Raw genomic sequence first — 6,448 nt, forward strand, 5'->3', positions numbered from 1 at the left:
ATATGCTTATTATGTACATTGCATGGCTTATAGGTTGTAATTGGCTTTAGTTACAGTATCTAGAGAAGTAAAAGTTGTTCATCAATTCTTTGATCATTTGACTAATATTATCAATATTTTCATTGGTTCTAGTAAGCGTAATGATGAATTGCAATATGCTCAAGGGGAACAAATTGAGAATATGATTGCTTCTAATGAAATTGAGACTAGACGAAGAGCAAACCAAATTGGTACATTGCAACAGGTTGGAGATACACGTTGGGGATCTCATTTTCAATCTATTTGTAGTTTGATAAAAATGTTTGATGCAACTTGCAAAGTTATCAATACTATTTCTGATAAATGGGCTTATTATAAATAACGTGGTGATGCCGAGAGAGCTTATAAGGTATTAACATCATTTGAATTTGTTTTAATTTTGCATATGATGAAAGAGATTATGAGAATTACTGTTAGGTTCTAAAGATTTAGGATTTTATGTATTTAGAAGTCTAATGTGTAATGTTGGCAAACCATGATCAAAACAGGTTGTTTAGTCTTGTTTAGACTTGCTTAAAGTTGGTTCTTTTATGTAAATTGGATTTGAGCTGATGCAGAATTGATAGTGCATTTCGACCTGGCTCGATCGATCGAAGTTTAGGCTCGATCAATCGAATCTCGGGCAGAATGCGTTTTTATTGCATAATTCCAACTCAGCCCTAACTCCTAAAATGTTTAGGGTTTTATGTTTTTGCCCTAGGTATATTAGGGCAACCCTACCCACATTTTTAGGTTGCTCATATTGCTGTTTGTGTGAATCTCTTGTGACATCTGTAAGGAGCTTTCCTTCAAATAAGTTTAGGATTATCAAGAAGGAGATTTGTTCAAGAACTTGATGATCATTCAGTTGCTGCCATAAGAGTTTAAAGATACACAAGCGGGTGTGCTTGTGCTTGTACTTGCTAGAGAATCCAAGAAAGAAAGAGTCCGTGGTCTCGGAGCTTGCACGTGGTCGTGTCAGTAAGTTTTTACTGGTGGGTAGCAATAAGATATTAGTGGTCTAAGTCTTATTGTAAAACTTCAATTCTTTCTATAGTGGATTCAAGTTTACCTTGAGGATAGTTAGGTTAAATCCTCCCTAGGTTTTTTACCGGTTTGGTTTTCCTAGGTGATCATATCTTTGTGTTATTTATAGTTTCTCTGTTATACATGATATGATTGTTTGATTATGATAACTTAGATCTGAAATTTGGACAAAGTAATAACTTAGCTTGTTAACTAGGTTAATCTGGTTATGTTTTAAGGGGTCTAAAAACTGTTAAGTAGTATCAGAGCGAGTAGTTCTCTGTTTGTAGATCTTTTGATCTCTGAGCTGATCCTTGAACCCTGTTGTCATGGAACACGGACACTCTCTAGTTATTTCTCCTCACTTTGATGGGAATAATTATGCTTATTGGAAAGTAAGAATGAAAGCATTCCTGAAATCTATTGATGAGAGAGTCTGGAACTCCGTTGAGTATAGATGGGAGAAGCTCACTACTCCAGTGAGTGATTGGCAAACTTCTCAAAAAGAAGCAACAGCTTTCAATAGCAAAGCTATGAATGCTATTTTTAATGTTGTTTCTATGGAGTAATTTAAGAGAATCTCTAATGTTGAGGTTGCTCACACTGCTTGGAAAATCTTCCAGACTGTGCATAAAGGCACAAAGGTTGTCAAAATTAATAAGTTGTAGCAATTAACTTCTAAATTTGAAAGCATTAAAGTGTCTGATGATCAATCTTTTGATAAATTTTATGCTAAACTCAATGACATTGTTAATTCTGCATATAATCTGGGTGAAATATATGATTAACCTAAAATTGTTAAGAAGATTCTTAAATCTTTAACTGAAGATTTTAGACCCAAACTAACTGCCATAACTGAAAGCAATGATGTGGACTCCATCCCTATTGATGAACTTGTAGGATCTCTTCAGTCCTATGAGTTGGACCTACCCAAAATTAGCAAATCCAAGTCAATGGCTCTTAAGTCAGTTGATGATGTTGAGGTTGGTGGATTTGATGATGAGCTCTCTGCTACAGAGATTGCTTACCTTGCCAAGAACTTTAGAAACTTTCTTAGGAATAGTAATAGAAAGGCAAGAGGTACAAACACTGTTGAACCTAGAAACTTTAGGACGAATGATCCCACTAAGGTTAACAACAATGAAAAACCTAGAGAAAAAGTTGGTCAATCTTCAAATAATTCTTTGAGTCCTCAGTGTTTTGGATGTCAAGGGTATGGTCACATGAAATCTGAATGTCTTACATACTTGAGGTCTAAGGGGAAGGCTATGGCTGTAACCCTTAGTGATAATGAAGTTTTTGATGATGAGTCTAGATGTGACGAGGATGGAAACTTCATTACTTTTACTGCTACTGCTATAGTCAATGAAAGTGTGTCTGTTGAAGATAACCCTTTTGATGGGGAACTCTCTGAGGATGCAAATCTTCAAGAAGCCTATAATAAACTTTGCAAAGTTGCTGCAAAAGATGCCATGAATGTTGAATTAGGCTTAAAGAAAATTGCATCTTTTGAGCTTGATAAGAAAAATTTTCTTGTTAAATTGTTTGATACTAATGAACTTTTGAACAATGTGAAAACTGAGAATATGCTTTTGCTTGATAAAGTTAAATCTTTGAAACATGATTTATCATTTGCTAGATTTGCTAGTTCTAAACTTGATCAAATGCTGAGTGTTTAAAAGGCTCCTTCTGACAAATCTGGATTAGGTTTTATTGAAAGCATCTCTGTGTTTGCACAAAATTCCACAAACTTTGTTCCTTCTTCTTCCTTTGAACCCCCTATGAGTGAGATTGTGAGTGAGACTGCTAAACCTGTAAAGGTCACACCTCCTAGGAAGATTAGGGTTGATTTGAAAGAGTCTAAACCTAAGAAGTCTACCCTCTCCAAGGACAAGATGTATGATAAGCCTGTTTAGGTTTGTCATCTTTGTGGAAAGTCTGGACACATTCGTCCAAACTGTTACAAGCTACAAGCAACTAAGCGAGCAAATAAGCCGAAAGTGTCTGTGTCTTAAGCACAAGATCCTATGTCACTTATTGGTGAATTGGTAAAAGCTCTAAACCTTTATTCCAATCCTGAAGTTGGAAATCACTCTAATGCGAATAAGAACTCCAATGCTCGAAGTGCATCTAAAAACTTTTGGATGCAAAAGGCTCGATCTAATTGAGTCTTTCTGACATGGTCCTTGTGCTTCATTGCTCTACCTCTTTGTGACCATTGTTCTTTGGTTTTTGTTTTTGTTTTTTTTTTTTTTGGTAGGATTTGCATTGTATAACATTCATGTATTTCATTCTAGGATTGTTTTATTTCTTCTTTTCAAAAAAAAAAAAAAAAAAAAAAAAAAAAAAAAAAAAAAAAAAAAAAAAAAAAAGGAAGCAATTTGTGTTTTGATTTTATTCTCTTGGTTTTTGAAAACAAGGTTGGTCAATTATTTACACGTAATATGTCTTTGTACCTTGTTTAGCTTGGATAAGCTTATTTATTGCACTTTACTAGTTTAAACTTTGTAGTGCATGTTGTGTGGGAAAGATGTTTATGGTTTTTGATTACTTTGTCTTGATCTTGAAGTCATATGTCTTTGACTATCGGACTTGAACCTTTTGAGAAAGGCATAAATAACCATCTCACCACTGTTCACTAGCCAATCATGAACATCTTAGTGCATATCGTAAGATTTTTTGCTCGAGAAAGTGTAGCACATGCACAAAAAGAACATAAGGTGTAGCCTCGGTATAAATGCTTAAAATTGGTGTGTACATTATTGGACTTAAAGCTAAATCAAATAAATAAAATTGGTGTGTACATTATCCTGACTTTTTATTAAGTTTCTGAACAACTAAAATTGGTGTGTACAATATAAGGCAAATTCAAGAAACTTACATGATTGCAAGCTTATGATCTAGAAGATGTGAGAGTTATATGATGTAACTCTTTAGGTAATAGTCTCTTTCAAATTCTATGTGATGAATTTTGTAGACTTTGTGTTTGATTTCTATTCACATATCACCTCACATGTATCTCAAACTTTTGCTAGTTGCACACACTGCACAAGTTACTCTTTGCTAAACTTTGTACATGTTATTGTGTGTGTTTTTGGTCTTTCAACCAAGTTTGAAAATACTTTGAGTTTTATGCAAAAAAGATTTGTTGCTTGAGAATTAAAAGGGAGATTGTTTGAAATTTTTAATTTTGGGAAAACTGGGTTTAAATCTTGTGTTTTTGGAAAGCATTTCATATCATACTTATGCATTTTTTTCATTAATTTCAATGCTTTGAGGAATTTTTTGTCCAAAATGTGTTTTTGTTTTTCAAAACTGTGTTTTTCTCTCAAAAATTTAGTGAGCCTCTGTCTATTTCAATTGATCCAATTTGTTTTTTGATCAATTGAAATTGTTTTAAAAATTCTTTATAAGTTTCTGTCTGTTTCAATCAATCGAAACTGATTTTCGATTAATTGAAATCGTGAATAAGGTTTTTTTTTTAAAAATCTGGGTTGACTTGTTCAACATCACTTTTTCAAAAGTTTTTAAGCTTTTCTCTCTCTCTCCGGTTCGGACTAGGCTCCACATCCACTTTTTTTTCGTTTTCCTCCGATTTTTTTGCAAGGTTTCCCTCTCTCAGGGCCGGTATGTCCATTTTACCCTTTCTTTTTCATTTATTTTCATGATTTCATGCATAAATCCATGCATTTAAGGGATATTTTCGGACTTACTAAAATTTGGGGTTTTTGGTGTTTTTGATCCTTTCTTTCACAATTGATCAATGGGTTTTTGTTATTGGAAGATATAAACATGTTCTATGATGTTTAATTTGATCAATTTTGTGTTGTGTGAAAAATTGAAAATTCTAGGGCTTGTTTTAATCCGATTTGGGGATTTTGTTCAATTAGGTCAAATTTGATGAAATTAGCTTGTTGGATTGATGTAATTGATCATTCTAATATGTTCTCTATCTTGTGTGATGATCAATTGATCAATTTTTTTACAAACACAAACAAGTGGTTTTTCAAATTTTTGGGGTTTTGTTAGAAACTCTATGTTCAAGCCAATTTTGTGCATTTGAACTTAGTTCACTGCATTAGAACATGCATCATGACATTTAAACTGTTCATGCATCATATAGATTTTTGTTCTATATCTATTTTGTGCTAACTTGCAGTCTGCCCTTGGTTTTTCTTTTTCTTGTTCTTTTTGTTTTTGCTTTGTGTCTTTGTCCTTTCCTTAGCACCATGCCTAGGAAGACTAAAGCTCATAGGAATCCCTCCACTTCTTCTGAGTCCCCCTCTAAGTGTGAGCAGTTTAAGAATGACAAAAGCAGAGAGGCCTACGCTAAGTTGAACAGTAAGAGGAAAATTTGGGTTGAGCATTCCGTTGTCTTAAATGAGTTAGATCTTGCCATTAGGGAAAATTTTGAGAGTAGGGGTTGGCTATCTTTGTTGGAGATAGATCATCCACCCCCGACCACCCTGATTAGAAAGTTTTACTCGAATCTCTCTTGCCACGTCTATGATTCCAACACCCTTATTAGGAGTTGGATACGAGGTGTTGAGTTCACCATTACCCCTAGGCAGTGGCTGAGGCTCTTGGGGTTCCAGTCGTTAGGCAGCCCGTCTAACCTTATGAGGAGTCTCCACCCATAGATGATGTCATGTCATACATCACTGGGTCTTCTATCCAGTGGGGTTCTGATCCTCGGATCACGTCCGCTGAGCTTACTGAGACTACCTATCTTTTTCTTAGGATAGCGTGTCATTCCTTGTGGCCTATTTCTTATCTCCACACCATCCCTATAGACAGATGTGTGTTTTTATATGCCCTTATTTCTGGTGCGTTTATTTCTTTCCCTCATCTGTTCTTTGAACGAGATTCATAGGAGTAGCGTTGTTGATCACGCTCTTGTTTATCCTATTTTCATTTATAGGATTTTGTTGTTTTTAGGATTAGATGGTTTCCCCGCGTCTGAGCCCATTCATATTACTGGTCTTATAGATGCCACCTTCCTTCGGCAGAGGGCTGCTTACCTAAGAGCTAGAGTTCAGTCTTCTGGTGCTATATCCCTTCCTTCCTCTTCTACAGGTGATGCACAGGCTGAGGCGTCTGGTGCTGCTGTTGCTGCTAATATTCCTCCACCGACTACTTCGGATGATTTCGACATTTGTCGTACGTTGGATCATGTCTTGACCATTCAGGCGGCTCAAGGACAGGTTTTGGTGGACTTGCTCGATGAGGTTCGTGCTATGCGTGTAGAGTTGGCGCATTTTAGACGATCTCCTACGCCACCTTCTTTTGATGATGGATTCTGATTGCCCTTTGGCATTCCGTACAAAAAGGGGGAGTAGCTTTGGCTTTGGAGTTTTGTCGAGTTTTTGTTGATAGGGAGAGTTTTGATTATCTTGGAGAGCCC

Source organism: Quercus suber, unplaced genomic scaffold (assembly GCF_002906115.3).
Source record: "Quercus suber isolate HL8 unplaced genomic scaffold, Cork oak 2.0 scaffold_268, whole genome shotgun sequence".
Taxonomy (NCBI): domain Eukaryota; kingdom Viridiplantae; phylum Streptophyta; class Magnoliopsida; order Fagales; family Fagaceae; genus Quercus; species Quercus suber.